Below are 18,339 nucleotides of genomic sequence, written 5' to 3'. Positions count from 1 at the left end.
GTTTTTGGAAGTGTCTAATAAAAACTATTACGTTCACAGGAGCTATGAAGACATCATGGCGATAAAGGTGAGCTTTCTGCTGATCTCAATCTTTTGCATCTACCTGAAAAACACAACAGCCTAGTGCTTTAAAATGGGTCTTGTTGGAGCTATGATTATCTATTATACCGCCCCAGTCTGATTATCAATGACTGAGTGGTATGTTCTGAGCTCATGTAAAACATGCATATCTGGCGAATGCTAGCTAAAGTCCCTCTTTCACTTCTAGTACAAAAGTTTGCATGCAGCATTCAAAACTATTGTATGTGGCTATGAATGTTTCCTTTTTAATCAGATTATACAATCAAATGCCTACAGTAATTGTAATTCTGAGTGGGTAGCATACTCTTTAGGGTGTGAAATTACTTGGTCATGAAGTGTGTTAAAAGGAACCTACTTGTGGCCCTCTTGGCACAATCTAGACAACTTCATATAACAAATGTGGTAGAAAATAAAATGTCTTAATCTCTAAAATATCAATAGTCTGTCTTAAAGCGGGTTATTGGAGCAAAAGTAAAAACCCAGTTTGTGCCCCAGTAAATAACCCAGTGCAAGATTTAATGTTCAGGGAATTTCTTGGGTAGACCTTTTAGAATGGTAGATGTAGTGTGGAGTAAATTCTATTAAGAATTAACTAGTGTATGTGGGAACACTAAACTCACTTTGGATCCTTTCCTAATAACATTTTGACTTTTGCAAAACAAGCGTTACCAAGTATGCATTCTCAAATTGGGTATGCTGGGACTATAGCCTTAATGGGTACAACAGCTTCTAAAATGTGCAAATGTACAATGTTTAGTAAACCACTGTACCTAGTGTCCTACTTGGTTAACTATTGATGTCAGATGACCAAAGCTGCAGTACTGAGCATTCTAGTATATTTTGCTGTTTAGAACTACCACTTGAATTTGTTGCAGGTGTTGTGTCAGTAATACTTGATCAGTGAATGTCTGAAGAGCTCATACATCCAGGAATGATGCACTTTTAAAGGAAGAAAGTGCTCTATGGCTTTTTGACACTTGAGCCTTTGCCTGTGTAAACCTTTGACATGAAAGTTCATTGTGTTGAACAGGTGAGTGATTACTCTTCATATAATCCTGTTAAGGTATCAGTTCTACACAGGCTGTTAACCCCTGCAGTGCAGGCTGTTTTCCAATCAAACCTTTCTACTGGGCCACATTGCAAATTAAATTCAAAATGGGTTTCAGGGCTATGATGATCAGTTCTACCGCCCCAGTCTGACATACAGTGACTGAGTGGTATTTTCTGAGCTTCTGAACCTACTCAGAATAAAAGGACAGCTACCATTTATTCTAGTTAAATAGCCGTATTTACTAATTGTGTGCAACTTTATGCATTCATGGAACTACATACTGAATAGCTAATGTTAACTTTAACACTCTTAGCGATTACAAAATAGTGTACTAAACTGGCTCACATTTTTAAATCTCTACAGCTCTTTGAAGGGATCGCATCACTCTGTGCCTGAAAAGGAGAATTCCTCTTCAAAATGCTGCAAGATGACTTGGTTTGATAGTGGGAAGACACTTTGCTTTTGCAAATAAATCTTATTTCTTGCCTGTGCTCTACTTTCTCAGTTGACATTTTGTGATTGTGCTTAAGTGTTTCAGATGTTGCCTCATACAAATGGTATCAGTCCTGGGAGGGCCTGAACTTGATCTAACATTACCAAAGAAACCTGCAGGTTTGACAAAATTATCAGGCACCTTCAGCAAACTCCAAATTTCCCCATGAAATGCACACAATGGGTAGTTTTTAAACAAAGATACACAAATAAGTGCTGAAAGAACTTAAAAGAAAAAGCTTCAAACTGGTACTCAGGGCAGTCTCCCCTAAACACACACAAAATAGATAATTTGAAAATGAAAGAATAGGTGAGCTATATATAATTAGTAGATAATATCAATAAACACCACCATGAAAAATAAAGGCAACATACTCATGCTCAAAGTGTTTTTTTGAACCTCTATTGATTTCGTAAAGGGGTAACATCATAGATGAGTACCCGATAATCATCCAGTTTCTTTGTCCACGAGGAGAGAAAACAAAATCGCTGCCGGAGTATTTTTTGGAACACCTTGTCGGTCTGCCGATCTCCCTGAGCCAAGCTGGATCTTGTTTCTACATGCATACGATGTGCTTCAGTCTTGTAAGCATACTCGCTTTCTTATGACTCTGTTGCTGTGATATACGGCTAGTCATACGCTGCTAAATCTGCATTTGGAAACGTTGTCGATTGTCCGTTCCTGTTGTATATTAAAACTATTGCCCTTGAAGCGGTTTTTGACAAACTGAATCCTTTATTTTTTGCGTTATAGGTTACCCTATGTTTTAATTTGTTTCTTTCATGTAAATTACTCATACACACTTGCAAGAAGAATCGTGGAACAACATATTTATACATATAATTTTTATTTTTCACGCTAGTGTTTATTGATCTCAACTACTAATTATATACAGCTCACCTACTCTTGCTTGTCTTCAAATTATCTAGTTTTAAACAAACCTTTTAATTTGTAGAAGTTGAGTTGCCCTATTGAGCTGTAGGGTTCATGTTAAATGTGGATCTTAAACTCACTACACTAAAGAAAATGGAACAGAGTTCTTCATACTTGAAGTACATGATAAAGTGCTAAATAGCACCAGGGCTTTTTACTGCACAATGCTACTTAACAGTGTGAGGATCTTATGATGTAACAAAACAAGATTAATAATGCTTAGTGTACAGTATTGCTGCACCATGAAATTGTAGGTGTTAAACACAATAAAAGGGATGCAAGTATCCATACAAGGAGAAGCTACTTTCCAAATTACAACAATGTTAAGGCTGTGGTAAACAAACAAAATGTTCAAATCACGTGCATTTTTTCATGTCCCCTACTCATGCCTCTGAAGCATGTCTTGGCAAACATTGTAGCTTGAAATGCAAAAGCCAAGTGATGCATTCTGCACCCTCAATGTGTTTCCTGTGCAACAGGTGCTCTCGTATGCTAATATAACAGTAAAAAAGGGTTGAAAAGTGGTGTCAACTGTTCAACAACATCTAAATTGCAGTCTTTTTCAGACTGTACAATGTTTGTCATATGACCAGTCCACCTCACTGGTTTTGTTACTTTACATGCATCCTCTGGCACTAAAACCATAGAAGCCCGCTGCAGATTGAGTAGTGTTTGAGTTTAATGAGAAATGCAGAGGCATCTATAACTGTTGTGGATTGCAAAAGCTTGGTTGTGTCATCAATCCAGTTGTCAATTGGGCACCAAAGGAATTGACATGTTGAATAATTGTCTTGTTGCACCAATTTCAGTAAAGTAAAAGTACTTACAGCTTTTTCCGGTTTTTTTCCTCCAAGGCACAAGAGGCAATAAGAATCTGTTTGCTGCCTTCTGCATCAACTAAAGTTGAACTTTTTTCCCCCCTCCTTCAATCTGAATTATGTTCCAATGTAATCTGATTTATGTACATCAGTTGTGGCTCTACACAAGGAAACATACATACATAAACAATCTAGACTTTTGGGTTGGTTCCAATATAATGTACCAAAACCTTGGCTATCAAAAATTCCAGAACCCAGGTCTATTAACAATTTTTCAGCATAAGGTTTTTCCCCCTTGAAACCTTAATAGAAAATGGCAGTTCAAAAATATATTAGTATACTTCCTTCAAGTGCTATCATGACAGCCCCACTTGAAACCTACTGGTGTCAGAAGTGGACCCACTGAAATCAATGGGGCCCCTTTCTGTGTATGGGGTTCTGAAGACAAACTGCCCTCTGTAAGCCTGTGTTGGAGCTTACTGAAAGTGTCATCCAAACACATATGCACAAAAAGCTGGGATGCAAGAAAAGGAGCGACTACATGTGAGGGGGGGATTGTGCAATGCTGACAGCAAGTGTCCATTTAAAATTAGCCATTATACATTACTCACACTGAGATTCATGAGATTAGGACAACTAGGGTTAATTTCTAACCTGGCACTAACATCTGGGACACCTGCCAATGGTCTGCCTGCTCTTGTTGCTGGGTCTGTGCCCAGAATATTAATTTGGAGTTTGGGTGGGAGGGGAGACACACAGGGAGCCCCTAACAGAATGGCTGCAGGCTGGCTGTGGGGGGCTCTAGCTGTAATTTGGGCCCTCGTGTGGATTGTACATGGAATAGAGGACTGCAGAAACCCTATACTGGGCACACAGGGCTTCAGTCCTCCAAAGCCAAGTGTCTGTGCTTTGCGCTGTGCCACACTGACTTACTACAGAGTCCTGGGACAAGAGTGGGGAGGCAGTGTGCTGTTTACTGAAGCAAACGCAGGTAAGACTATACATGGCAATATGCATATGTTTTATGTATGCATGTATGTAAGAATTAACTCTTCTGTGCTTCCATATGCAAGAACCTCAAGACTTACAACTAAATCTCTGTACATCTGTTTGAAGTCTCTCATTCTGTATACAATCTGATGAAGGAAGGTTTGCCAACCCATAAAATGTATATCCTTTAGGTAACTTGTCATATAAGAAGGTGACATAGCTTTTATAATTTAGTTATCTGTAACCATGTGTAAGGGACAGGGCTGTAATTGGAGTTCACAGGACAATATTCTGTGTTGGTAACATTTTTCTTCTATAAGAGATAGGCTGTAGATCACTAGCAGGTGGAGTGCTGCATTTGATCCACCCTGGAAAATGCTATTTGCAATGTAAGTCGTTATTACATGTAAATCCAACCAGTGAGTTGGGGTATAATTATGTACAATTCAATACAGGTCACAAACCACATGTGGCTTGTTTGGTGAGCGTTCCTTTAGATAAGATCTACCTGTACTTTGAGGGCCACTTTCCAGAACAAAATTTGCTTTTTGCGTTACACATTCTCCATTTCTCAACTTTTTCTAAATACAAATATTTTTGTGTTTTCCTTATTAAAATACTTTAATGTCCTTCAAATCTAACCTACACTTTATGGACAAAAGCATTGGGACAGCTGGCCATTACACCAACAGGCATAGACATTAATTTGAAGTTGGTCCCCCTTTGCAGCTATAACAGCTTCCACCCTCCTGAGAAGGCTTTCTATATGATTTTGGCATGTTTCTGTGGGTATAATAGTGCAAAAAAACCCAGAATGTTCTAGAATCTTGTAATACCTTTTTTATTGGACTAACAGTATTTAAAATAATAGTCGAGCTTTCGGGAGTCCTCCCTTTATCAAGTCAAATGCATTTCTGACCAAGCAAGTGAAAAACACAGTTTAAAACTAACCAGTACATGTTCTGATACAGGGGTTAAAACAACAAGGTAGAGAATCTGCAGACAAAAAACTTAAGAGGGTCATAACATGTACTGGTTAGTCCAGTAAAAAAGGTATTACAAGATTCTACAACATTCTGGGTTTTTTTTTTTGCATTCTTATACACTGAACTAATACGGCTACTCCAAACTACTGGGAATAGTAGAAAATCTGTCCCTGAGCAATGGTATTACCATTGTAGGCATTTTTGTAGACCCTTTGAGTCTTTGGTAACCTCTTACTATCTGCCCTCTTGAGAGATCTTAAGCTATTTAAGAGTAAAGGATTATCTAATAAAGAGAGGATTTCTCAAAGGAGGAGTTACCTATGACCAACTGGTGTCTATCTTTCAGCCTATTAGAAGAAAAAAAGTTGGGGCAATATATTTAAAATTAGAGTACCGTATTTGCTCCATTATAAGACGACCCCCCCATCCAAATCTGAATATTAATTTAGGAAAAAAAGAAAAAGCCTGCATATAAGATGACCCTATAGGAAAAAAAGTTTTACCAGTAAATGTTAATTCATGTAAACTATGTAAACTATTTTTTTAAATAAAAGCTATGATTGAGAAAAATATTTTGTTTTTATTTCCTTTAATTTTCCAACCTGCCTCCCAGTTATGCACATCTGCCCCCAGGCTTGCCACTCTGTCCCAGAAATGCCTTATACCCCCTATATGCCACTGTGACATTGACATTGTCGATGACCATATCCTTTTCCACATGGGTACAAGTGAAAGAAAGACGCACTTCTACTGCAAGAGTAGACTTTCAGTCTTCTTCCTCAAAAATAGGTCTGCTCTGGGCAGTAATAAACATTCCAATGCTGGCAGTGCTAGCAGTAGTGGTGGCACTAGTGGTAGTTTTATTCTGTTCTTCACAACAGAATAGTTTATGAGCAATCTTCAGAATCACCCCAGCAATGCAAAAGCACAGAATTGCTTTGATTGTCTTTCATTGTCAACACAAGCCAAGAACAGTACAAAAGTGGTCCCTTTGCTGAAGGACTGCTTGAACACACATCATGTGGACATCCCCCTGTTTTGGCCCACCAAGCTAAACTATTTGAGAAAAAGTGCAGACAAAAATACAATAATGCAGATGGAGAAATTCATGTAAAACTGTGCTTGTGAGAAGAAAGAGCACAAAGGAAACTAGAATCTTAGAGAAAAGTGTATATAGATATTAGTTATATGCTAATAAAATATAAACATTAGCTCAATGTGTGTGCATGTATACATTAGAAAAAAATCATATTATATATAACCTAGTGTATACTGTATATAATATATTTTTTTTTTATTATTATCCACAAAAATAAATAACAATACTACAATTTCATATTACAATTACAAACGGTACAAAACATACATAAAAGGATTCCATTAGTCTCGATCTTACTACTTTATCTATAACAGGTGTCTGAGTTTCTCTGGACGGGATTCCACTAATTAATGAATTTGGTCTATTCATCCAATTCTCCATCAGAGAGAAATTTTAACCAGTTTTCCCAGATTACATTCTTTATCGTACTCCATACTGTTTGGGACAAAATTCCCTTTTCCATTTGACATTGGTATGTCAGTTGGGCTTTTATCTTTGCCCATAGAATTAAGTCAGATGATCTCAATTTCCTGGCTATTTCTATTTTTATTGCTGTCAATAGATGTAATAGGAATTGCATATCTTTAGTAGCAAGATTAGGTAGATTTAAATGAAGTAGTGCTCTATCTGGTGTTAGCTTCCAGTGAGGGCCCAATTTATTTACTAATCTGTTGGAAACTTTTAGCCATAATCTTTTTATTGGCAAACAGTTCCACCATATTTGTAGCATATCGCCTTTTCTCGCTCCACACCTCCAACAGTTTGGCAAATTATTAGGGAACATCTTCGTTAATAATGTAGGAACTAAGTACCATCTGTTCATCAATTTGTATTGAAGCTCGTTTAAATTTAAACAGTGTATATTCTTATATGTTAAAGTTAGAGCTCTATTCCAATCTTCATGGTTTATTTTAATATTTAAGTCTTTCTCCCATTTAGCCAACGCTGGGGGTATATATTCATTTTTACAAGCTCTAATCACTTTTAATGCTTTCGCTAACAGTCTTTTATGGTCGGGGTTTTCCACCAGGTGTTTAAAGATATCGAGGGGGTGGAGCGATGACGTAACACGTTGTACGTGTGCGCGCGCGGCGTGATGGAGCCCGGGCTGTGATGCTTCTGGCCCGGAACGAGACGCTCGTGGAGGCGTTTATGGCAGCGGCCGAGGTGAAGGACGGCCGGCTTTGACGGACTGCGGTGTGGGCTCGCGGTGGGCGCGGTTGACGCGAACGCCACGAACGGACGACGGGTCTGCAGGCAGTCAGTCTGGCGGCCACATGGTATAACTGCTGTTATAAATGCCCGTTATAAATGGGCTCTTGAGTAGATACTTTTTGGAGTGAGCCGGAGATAAACTGGTTGCTGATTTTGAGGCTGTGGAGGAGGCTGTGGAGGAGGCTGTGGAGGTCTTGGAGTTTGTGGAGTTGGCATTTGTTCTGGATCACTGGGAGGTGTTGGAGGCAGTAGTTGCATCTGAAGATTGATAGCGTCCTGGTGACTATATACAAGTTTATTCTCTTATATTTGAATTTACAGAAGGACACAGACGTTTTGGCTGACACATCAATATAGACAAATTTTTATTAATATACACGTCGGCTATTTATATCAAGTGACTGTCCGGTTGTATCCTGCAATATGTTCCTAGTGTATAGTAATACACATGTTGGTGATTATACATAAATAACTTAACGTTCATATCCAGAAGCAGATCACAAGATAAAACATCTTGAAACAGACACCATTTTTTTTTTTTTTCGCAGTATTCCATCTACATGCTTATGGGCTAAAGTTGTCATATACAAAATTACCGGAGTGGAGCATAACTGTTTGACTATTAAATTGAGATCAATTATCTCAACTTCCCGGCTGGTAATATTTTTTTTTATATTACCCATACACCCCTGGCATATTGCCAGAGAAGACCATATATATATATCTAAAAGCAGGGGGTTGAGAGAATACCGACACGCTAAAGGAATAAAAGAAAGAAAAAATTAAACATATAGGTACCCTATGAGGTTTTGAATTGCAAAAATCCAATAAATAGCACATTGTGAAGTCAGATTTATCCTCTTAAAATAAGCCAAAGAGACGAGGAGGAAAAGTAGTTCAGGATGGCGACAAGGAAAGCTACTGAAAAACCAAAAAGGAACAAAAGAGACGATAAGAAAGATAGATCTGATAAAAGACTCTCTTTTTTTCTCCCCTCAAGTATATAGACCTGAAAAGGAAAGGTCAGATCCAGAGCTTGTAATGAATAGATCAAGCTCCGGTGAAGAGGAACAACATACGATGATGCCTCCACCCCCAGATATGACATCTCAAATTCATGAATAGTTGAGAGCAGCCGTAGATATACAATTCGATAGGATAAAACAAGAAATCCATACACAGATCCAAGACTTAAAAAGTGACTTTTTAGCGGTTGCTACTCGAGTTAAATTAAATGAAGAGAAAATAGAAAATCTAATAATGGTAGACTCCCAACAGCATAACAAAAAACAAAAAATTGCAGACCTTGAAGATCGGTCAAGATACTTAAATTTGAGATTTAGAGGGATTGCAGAAACAATTTCTAACGAAAACCTAGAGAAATTCCTTAAAGATTTCCTCATACAAATTGGAGTGGATCAAGAAGGACATACATCTATTTGGGAACGTTACCATAGGACAGCTAAGGCTCCAAATTTACCACAAGAAATCCCGCGAGATATCTTGGTCTGCTGTACAAATTCCCGAATAAAAGATAAAATTTTGAGAGCGCACAGAGAAGTGACCCTGCAGGAACCATTTAACAAGATCAGAATACTACCGGATTTGTCCTATTACACAAGAATGAAAAGGCGTCAATATGCATCTGTTACAGAAATACTTAGGAAAAACACAATTCGTTATAGATGGGCTCATCCGGTGAAAATTATACTCACTTATGATTATAAAACGTGGACATTTGATTCACCAGAGAGTCTGAAGAACTGGTTACAAGAATATAAAATTCAATAGCCCATCTAAATATACAAAGGATGTGTTTTTTTTTTTTTGTTTTTTTTTCTCTTCTTTCTCTTCCTTTGTTGAAGTGGATAAATAGACTCAAAAGAAGAATAAGAACACTATCTGAAGGATTCTTGAAGCCCCAATTTTGGGGAAAGGAGATTTATTATTTATGTGGACTAAATATAAACGGTACAATATTACTTGATATGTGGTTCCTTAGGGATTACTAATATATGGATATTATGATTTTTTTTTCCTTTTTTATTTATTTATTTATTTTACGTAATTAAATTTAAAGTAATTACACATATAAGGAGATATAATATGAATTACAGAAAGGGTTACACACTTGGACTTATAACACATAAAGAGATATTGGAATGATAATCCTAGTAAACACGTGCACTAAATAACACGACTTAAAGGTCTTATAATAATGGCTGTGTAATACAGTAGGGAAAAAAAAAATATATATATATTTTTTTTTTTTATATTTATGTAACTAAATTTAAAGTAATTACACACATAATGACACACACCACATTATAATTGAATGGGAGAAATATCCTGCATGTATTAATAGATAGGGACATATAGCTGGACTTAAAATATATAAAGAGATATTAATGGAATGATAACTTTAGGAAACACGTGCACTAAATAGTTCGAGTTAATAGGCTTCACAAGATGGCCGAGTAATGTGTTAGATATATGATTTACACAAATTTATAAAATAAGCATACACAGGGAGAAATGACAATTTTTTTTTTTTTTTTTTCAACACATGATGGTTACCCACATCAATTGATTGTCTGGCTGTATTTCGCTTTATGTTTGTAGTGTATAGCAATACACATGTTGGTGAATATATATAAATAACTTAATCGTTAATATCCAGAAATTGATTACAAGACAAATACGTTTGGAGCTGATTATAATTTTGGCAGCATATTTTTTTTTTTTTTTTTTTAACATATGTATTCCGCTTTTGTTTATAGTGTATAGCATTACACATGTTGGTGATTATACATAAATAATCTAATCGTTAATACCTAGAAACTGATTATAAAACAAAATATTTGTGGAGTGGATAACAATTCTGGTTTTTTGTTTTTTTTTTTTATTTTTTTTACACATGACGGTTATTTATATCAAGTCATTGTCTGGTTGTATTTTGCCTTATGTTTGTAGTGTACAGCAATACATATGTTGGTGAATACATATAAATAACTTAATCGTTAATATTTCGAAATTGACTACAAAACAAAATACGTATGGAGTGGATTATAATCTTGGATGTATATTATTATTATTATTATTATTTTATTTTTTTTTTTTTTCTTTAACACATGACGTTTATCTACATCAAGTGATTATCTGGTTGTATTCCGCTATTTGTTCATAGTGTATAGCAATACACACGTTGGTGATTACATATAAATAATCTAATTGTTAATACCTATGATTACAAGACAAAATATCTCTGGAGTGGATAACAACTTTGGTTGTGTTTCTTTTTTTTTTTTTTTTTTTCTTTTTGCCTCTCTATTCTTAAAGACCGGACCAGAAAGAGAGTTAAGAACATTAGACAGACCCGGGCTCCAAAGCCATTAGAGTAATGGCTAATATATTCCGCAATGATAAATTGTGGGTTGATTGCGTAAGTAGGGAAAAGAAAAAAGTCGGTGCGCTAAGCTAGTCTCAGGCTCAAATAATACAAATGTGTAATATGGGGCCTACCAAACAGGTGTAAGCATGCTGCAAGAAACAGTGTATTGGCTGTACAATGTATACAAAAAACAAAAACTGTCTGCGCTTCTTACCCTAATAAAGTTGGCAACAAATATGTAAACATAATATAAATGAGAGGTTTTGGTTATATGAATTGGCCAAAGCATAATTAAGCTCACCCGCCACGTCAAGGCACACTCTCAATAGGGTGAGAACCTACTCTCACCTCCTACATAGTGGGCACACAAAGCAGTTTATACTGCTACCAAAACCTTATTAATGTGTTGGGGGAGGTGCAATTAAACCTCCTCCCCATTAACCCCTGGACAGCAAGCTGCAACGAGACTGATGAGGAGCCAACAACCTCAAATATGTGCAAACAGGGAAAAGAAAAAAGTCGGTGCGCTAAGCTAGTCTCAGGCTCAAATAATACAAATGTGTAATATGGGGCCTACCAAACAGGTGTAAGCATGCTGCAAGAAACAGTGTATTGGCTGTACAATGTATACAAAAACCAAAACCTCTCATTTATATTATGTTTACATATTTGTTGCCAACTTTATTAGGGTAAGAAGCGCAGACAGTTTTTGCTTTTTGTATACATTGTACAGCCAATACACTGTTTCTTGCAGCATGCTTACACCTGTTTGGTAGGCCCCATATTACACATTTGTATTATTTGAGCCTGAGACTAGCTTAGCGCACCGACTTTTTTCTTTTCCCTGTTTGCACATATTTGAGGTTGTTGGCTCCTCATCAGTCTGGTTGCAGCTTGCTGTCCAGGGGTTAATGGGGAGGAGGTTTAATTGCACCTCCCCCAACACATTAATAAGGTTTTGGTAGCAGTATAAACTGCTTTGTGTGCCCACTATGTAGGAGGTGAGAGTAGGTTCTCACCCTATTGAGAGTGTGCCTTGACGTGGCGGGTGAGCTTAATTATGCTTTGGCCAATTCATATAACCAAAACCTCTCATTTATATTATGTTTACATATTTGTTGCCAACTTTATTAGGGTAAGAAGCGCAGACAGTTTTTGTTTTTTGTATGATTGCGGAAGTAGGCAGTTTCATCAAGGGATGTTTTGCCTACAATTTTATGTTTTTAATGTTTGTATTGTTGTTTTTATGATTGTGGATTCCAAGTCTTTGTCATACAGGATATCTATGGTGTTTGAGCTACTGGGGGACAGGCAAAGTTGTAAAAATGAGCCAGATTAGATATGGGACAATAAACACGCCTTAACTCCATTCAAAAGAGATCTTTAGTTATGCAGAGGTTATGGAAAGAGAAGATAGATGTGTGTTTTTTGCAAGAAACTCATTGGCGAATAATGGACAAAATTAATATAAAAAACCAGAGGTTCCCAATTTGTATAGAGGCTTCGTTGAAAACAAAAAAAAAAGAGGAGTGGCTATTTTATTTTCCAAAGATTTGGATGTAAAATTTAAATATGTTGAAGCCGATTCTGAAGGCTGATTTATTATTGCAGTGGTTGAGATAAATAATAAAATATTAACGCTACTCAATGTATACGCACCTAATAGTTCACCAGTATTATTCCTGGAAAAACTCTTGGAAAAAACAATGAAAATAAAACAAGGCCCCTTAATATGGATGGGTGACTTTAATTGCGTTTTGGACCCCAGTTTAGATAAAATGTCTTCTAAAAAGTTGAACTTAGATCGAAATATAACATCACAGGCACATAGATTTCAATCCCTATTAAAGAAAAACGCTCTGTATGACATCTGGAGAATTCTTCACACGACAGAAAGAGACTTTACTTGTTTCTCAAAAACCCATTGTGCATATTCCCGAATAGATCTAAAATTGGGAGATTGTGGCCTAATTGCAAAAATTAATAAAACTAAAATACATGATATTACATGGTCAGACCACAACATGGTAACAATGGATGTTGAAGACGAGAGAGAGAAATTTAGTCCCGAATGGAGACTAAATCATAATTTAATGAGGAAAACAATTGATATTGAGTACATAAAAAAAATCACACAATTTATTTTTGAAGAAAACGATGTTGAAGACATGTCAGCTGCAAACTTATGGTGCTCTTATAAGGCAGTAATAAGAGGACATTTTATTAAACTGGGGGCCCAGGCAAAAAAAAGGCCGATACTAAACTATCGGATTTATATATTACTCTCTTTCAACTAAATAAAATTAACAAACAGACTCCCTCAAAACTCAATACAGAGAAAATTGAGGTCTTAAGAGATAAAATAAATTTAAAGCTTATAGAAAAGACTAATAAAGCCCTGATGGCCCTAAATTCTAAAAGATACTATAAGCGCAACAGGGCGGATAAGATGCTTACTAATCAGTTAAAAAAAAAGAGAGAGAGGAAAATGATTACCAAAATAATACACAAGGGCAGAACCCTCCTAGCCCCGGTGGAGATAGGGCAGGCCTTTAACGAATTCTACAAGGATTTATATAACCTATCAAATAACGTGGAAGACTCAGACTTAATGGATTACTTTAGAAAGAGGTCTCTGCCCAAGCTTAATGAATAATCTTTATATAGTCTGAATAGAAAAATAGCCTTGGAGGAGGTCCAGAGGAGAGTCCGTGAGTTAAAAGAAAATAAATCCCCTGGCCCGGATGGTTTTAGTGCATGTTTTTATAAGATTTTTTTGGAGGAGCTCTCACCTTATTTAGTACGAGTATTTAATGAAAGCATAGACAAGGGTGCCTTACCAGAAGAACTACTAAGAGGCAATATAACACCAATATTAAAAACAAATAAAAACCCAGAGGAATTAACAAGTTATAGGCTGATATCCCTGCTCAATGTGGACGCCAAGATCTATGCAGGAGTCCTTGCCGAAAGGCTGAGTGCAGTTCTCCCGCAATTGATCCAAATGGACCAGGTGGGGTTTATCAAAGGACGGTCAGCCGCTAGTCACATAAGGGCCCCTATCGGCATTATTGAGGAGAACTCAATGAAGAAGCTTCCCCAGCTGACCCTCTCATTAGACGCCGAGAAGGCATTTGACAGGGTCAGCTGGAGATTTATGGCCGAAGCATTGAGAGCATTTGGTCCTGAGGGGAGAATACATCGGGCAATAATGGCATTATATACTAAGCCGATGGGTAGAGTTGTAGGCCCAGGAATAAAATCAGATTGGTTCTCCTTCTCTAATGGCACACGCCAGGGATGTCCTCTCTCGCCACTGCTCTATGTCTTAGCCTTGGAACCTTTAGCGATAGACATCAGGGCAGACCAAGGAGTGGTGGGCTGCGGAGAAGATGGGACACAAAAGATAAAATTATACGCAGACGATGTATTGTTGACTATTAGGGATCCAATAAACTCAATGAAACATATTATGTATTGGATTGACCAATACAGTACGGTTGCGAATTACAAATTAAATATCAATAAATCTATTGCACTGCCATATAACCTTGATATAATCCAAAAACAGGAGATTGAGAAACTGGGCTTTATCTGGGCCAAGGACTCCCTCACGTACTTGGGAATAAGAATTAATACAGCCCCAGAGTCGTGGATGGAGATTAATATTCTTCCCCTGATAAAGGAAATGAATCTTTCCTTTAAAAAATGGCAAGGAATGTTTATCTCCTGGTGGGGGAGAATAAACGTAGTTAAAGCATATATCCTCCCTAAATACATATATATCTTTAGGATGATTCCCTATATAGTGCCAACGAGCTGGACAGAATTAATTCAACGAGCAATAAACAGATTTATACGGGGAGCAAAAAAACCTAGGCTAAAACTACAGGTTATAGCTAAGGATAGGAATCATGGGGGCCTAGGAGTTCCCCTTATTCAGGAAAATGCACAGGCGACCTTGTTTTCTCAAGCTATAGTGACACAAAGAACCAAAGCCATACAAGAAATATGGTATAGAGGGGAACTACCAAAAAGATCTCAACATAGACAATTGTGGACTCTCTTCTGGACTTCCTCTAGGCAAGCTATAGAATCGGCTAAAATGGGAACTAGTTTAGTTCTTAGACATTTATTAAGCAATTGGCACTGGCTGAAAAATAAACTTGGACTTGAAGACAAGTTAATACCCAGTCTTCCAGTCACCATCATAGAAAATATGAACGAAAATCTAAAGTTATCCAGTTGGACTCAGAGCGGCATAAATTTAATTGAGGACCTGCTAGATGGAGATACTCTTAAATCCTTTAATGAACTTCAATTCGAATTTAATCTCCCTGTCGGGGAATGTTTAAGATATTTAAGAGTGAAGAGCTTTTTGACAAAAGCCCTAAACTGGAGCCAGGACCAGACAGTTCAAATTTCCTTTAAACACCAAGCTAAACCATTAATAATTTAATGGCACAAATTTATTTTGTTTCCTCCAAAATTAAGAGGCTTTCCTGGTAGTTTAAGTGATGTGTATTATTGTAGCACAGCTTGGGAACAGTACTATTTCAGGACATTTCAGCACCATTGCATGTCCTGCCTAATTTATCAACAACATTTTATTTATTTTTTTGTGTTTTCCAAAATTAAGAGGCTTTGTTGGCAACATAAGCATACAACTGAAAAACAGCTCATCATATGTATACAACCAAACAGGGCCGGCGCTACCATGGAGCAGAGTGGGGCAAATGCTCCAGGCGGCACTTTTGAAGAGGCACTTTGCCGCCCCAAGCGCCTTTTTTTTTTAAGCGGAAGAGAGAGAGGGGCGCCGAGTGGTTTTCGCTTACCAAGTTGTCAGTACCCGCTCGGCGCCCCTCTCTCCTCTGCGAGCCCTCTGGCTTGGTCCCCGTACCGGCTTGTAATGCTGAGCGCCGGAAGATGACGTACTTCACTCAGCAGTAAAGCAGCGTGCACCGTGGCAGAGCAGGGAGACTGCTGCAAGGTAAGTGATGTACAAAGGAGGGGGGTTAGATAATAGGGAGGGAGAGGATGATAATGACAGGCGGCAGCGGGGAGGGGCGGCATTTTAAACTTCACCCCAGGCGGCATTATGTCTTGGGCCGACCCTGCAACCAAAACACATCTCAGGAACATTACAAGACTGGTGTATGCACGGTCCCCTTTCCTACCTAAGTTGTCAACAAAATGTTCTTATTTGTCTTTCTTTGTGTGCTCCAAAATTAAAAGGCTTTACTGGTAGCACAAATGAAGTGTACTACTGAAGCACAGCTCAGCAAGAGGCTGCTATTTCCAGAACCAACATATTACGTTTGCAAGTCCCTTGCCCTGCCTAATTTTCTAAAACATTTGCCATGGCTTCTCTTTCTATCAAATAAAAAATACATGGATCTGACAGCCACCTAGTATCATAGAATCTAGCAGGCTAGAACAGATTTTAAATCACTTCTGCAATTAAAATGGTTAGCTTGTTCCAATAAGATCAAGATATATTTATACTCTCTGTAATACACTTCTCTGTATTTGTCAACAGGTTCAGAGCAATACTACTGTTGGTTCCTATCTCAACATTGTCAAACCAAGGAAGCACTGGAGACAGCTTTTGTTATGGTTGATGCCACCCTTCCACCCTGTCAGCTTCTTATTGACCCTAATGGTTCTGGGCAGCAGAAGCTAAGCCCAGACACAAGCGTCCATGAACTGTTAAGTCCACGCTGCGGCCTCCGATTTGAAGTGACTTTGCCATTCCAGAAAGCTCAAAATGCAGCAGAATTCTGTGTGCGTCATGTGTGTCCTAAAAAACAAAAGGATGCCTCACCTAGGACCCCGAACCGCTGTCCCCCTTTCCTTGTCACCATTTGGGTTGGCCATATTCAGCCTAGTGTATAAAGTGAAGAGAACCATGTGAAAGGGGTCAGGGAAAGGGTGTATACTTCTGTTTATGAAGAAGTGGAAGGCCATCACAGTCATCACACTGACTCAATTATTATTACAAAGTAATGTACCGTTCATAATATGGAGCAATCAGCAGAAAAATTTCATTGATTTATATGATGATAGCTTCATATTTAAAAAATATGGCCTTTTCTCTTTTATAACCATGAAGACACTGATGCATCACACTGATTGTTAAGTGTATTAAATAGAGAATTATTTTCCAAGATGCATGTATTATTCCAAGAGCTTTGTACTCATGTTTATTATATTAATATGATATATAAGATATATATTGGCACAATATTTTTGTGTACAATGCAAACCATCTTTATGGTAGGCAAAGATAACTTGCTTAAAAAAAGAATGCGGTTTTTAAATTATAATGTAATGTATAGAAGGAAAAAAGCTGTGCAACACTACCTGGCCCAATATGAAAATGTAATTGCCCCCTTAGTTACTAAATCAACCAATTAACCAAATTTAATTGATAATGGGGTTCAATTTCACTAGACATCAGTTAATAATAAACATCAGTTAAATAGAACCTGTGTTGCAAAGTGAAGTAGAGTAAAATGTCTCAGCAGCACGTGGTACAGCAATCTAAAGAATTTCAACAACAGATGACCATTACATAAGTTATGGTGGGTAAATGTGATGGAAAACCCTTCCACTTAAAATTAAGGAGGTAGTAGAAGCATTATTAAACACTCATCTACAGACACCAGACAAGCCACAAGGCTTGTTTTTCCCTCAAAAATCTCATAGTGCTGCCACAACACAACCACAAGGGATTCTGGTAAGGCTGTTGCAAATAAGGTCAACAATAATCACCTTTTAACAACAGATCAGAAACAGTCATTGATATCTATAAATCTTGAAAGGTTTGTGCAGCTGGACAATGATCCCAAGCACACAAGAAACAAAATTAAAGTTTTGGAGTGGCATAGTTAAAGTCCAGACTTGAATATGACTGAGTTGGTGTGGCATGACCTTAAAAAATGCAGTTCAGTGCTCAAAAGCCCTAAATGTGGCCAAAGTTTCTCATGATGTGATGCCAAAGTCTCATTGCCGGTTTGATTGCAGTTGTTGCTGCCAAAGATAGCCAAACCAGTTTTAAGGGGGCTATTACTTTATGAAAGTAATGAAATGATCATTCAACATTTTTGTTTTCTTTGCTTATATAAAAAATATTGGATGATCTGAAACATTTAAATGTGTCAAGCAAAAATACAAGAAACCTGGAAGGGAGAAATACTTTTTCGCAGAACTGTATATCAGATACTCAGAAATGTGCTTGTTAAACTGAGTTTCATGGTAATAGCCAGGCCTTTCAAATAGT

General features: G+C 37.4%; 1 long non-coding RNA gene and 2 other non-coding genes across 9 annotated transcripts in view; all 3 read left to right on the top strand.

The window, feature by feature from the left end:
• Nucleotides 1-1,624, top strand: part of LOC128467034 (uncharacterized) — a 69,643-nt gene extending 68,019 nt beyond the window's left edge. For 5 of the 7 annotated variants that reach the window (XR_008345669.1, XR_008345665.1, XR_008345664.1 and 2 more), the window contains 3 exons: nucleotides 43-67; nucleotides 957-1,111; nucleotides 1,496-1,624. This is a non-coding gene — a long non-coding RNA (uncharacterized LOC128467034). Of the gene's footprint in view, nucleotides 1-39; nucleotides 68-956; nucleotides 1,112-1,495 lie in introns of all 7 variants that reach the window. The other 2 variants (XR_008345667.1, XR_008345668.1) reach the window with 2 other exon arrangements.
• On the top strand, nucleotides 145-215 carry LOC128468072 (small nucleolar RNA SNORD31). Its single transcript, XR_008345790.1, has one exon. It is a non-coding gene; the product is annotated as a small nucleolar RNA SNORD31 (small nucleolar RNA).
• Nucleotides 1,245-1,315, top strand: LOC128468073 (small nucleolar RNA SNORD31). The gene has a single exon (XR_008345791.1). It is a non-coding gene; the product is annotated as a small nucleolar RNA SNORD31 (small nucleolar RNA).
• Nucleotides 1,625-18,339: the final 16,715 nt, after the last annotated feature.

The sequence above is a fragment of the Spea bombifrons genome, chromosome 10 (assembly GCF_027358695.1).
Source record: "Spea bombifrons isolate aSpeBom1 chromosome 10, aSpeBom1.2.pri, whole genome shotgun sequence".
Lineage (NCBI taxonomy): Eukaryota > Metazoa > Chordata > Amphibia > Anura > Pelobatidae > Spea > Spea bombifrons.
This window is presented reverse-complemented; position numbering and strand designations above follow the sequence as displayed.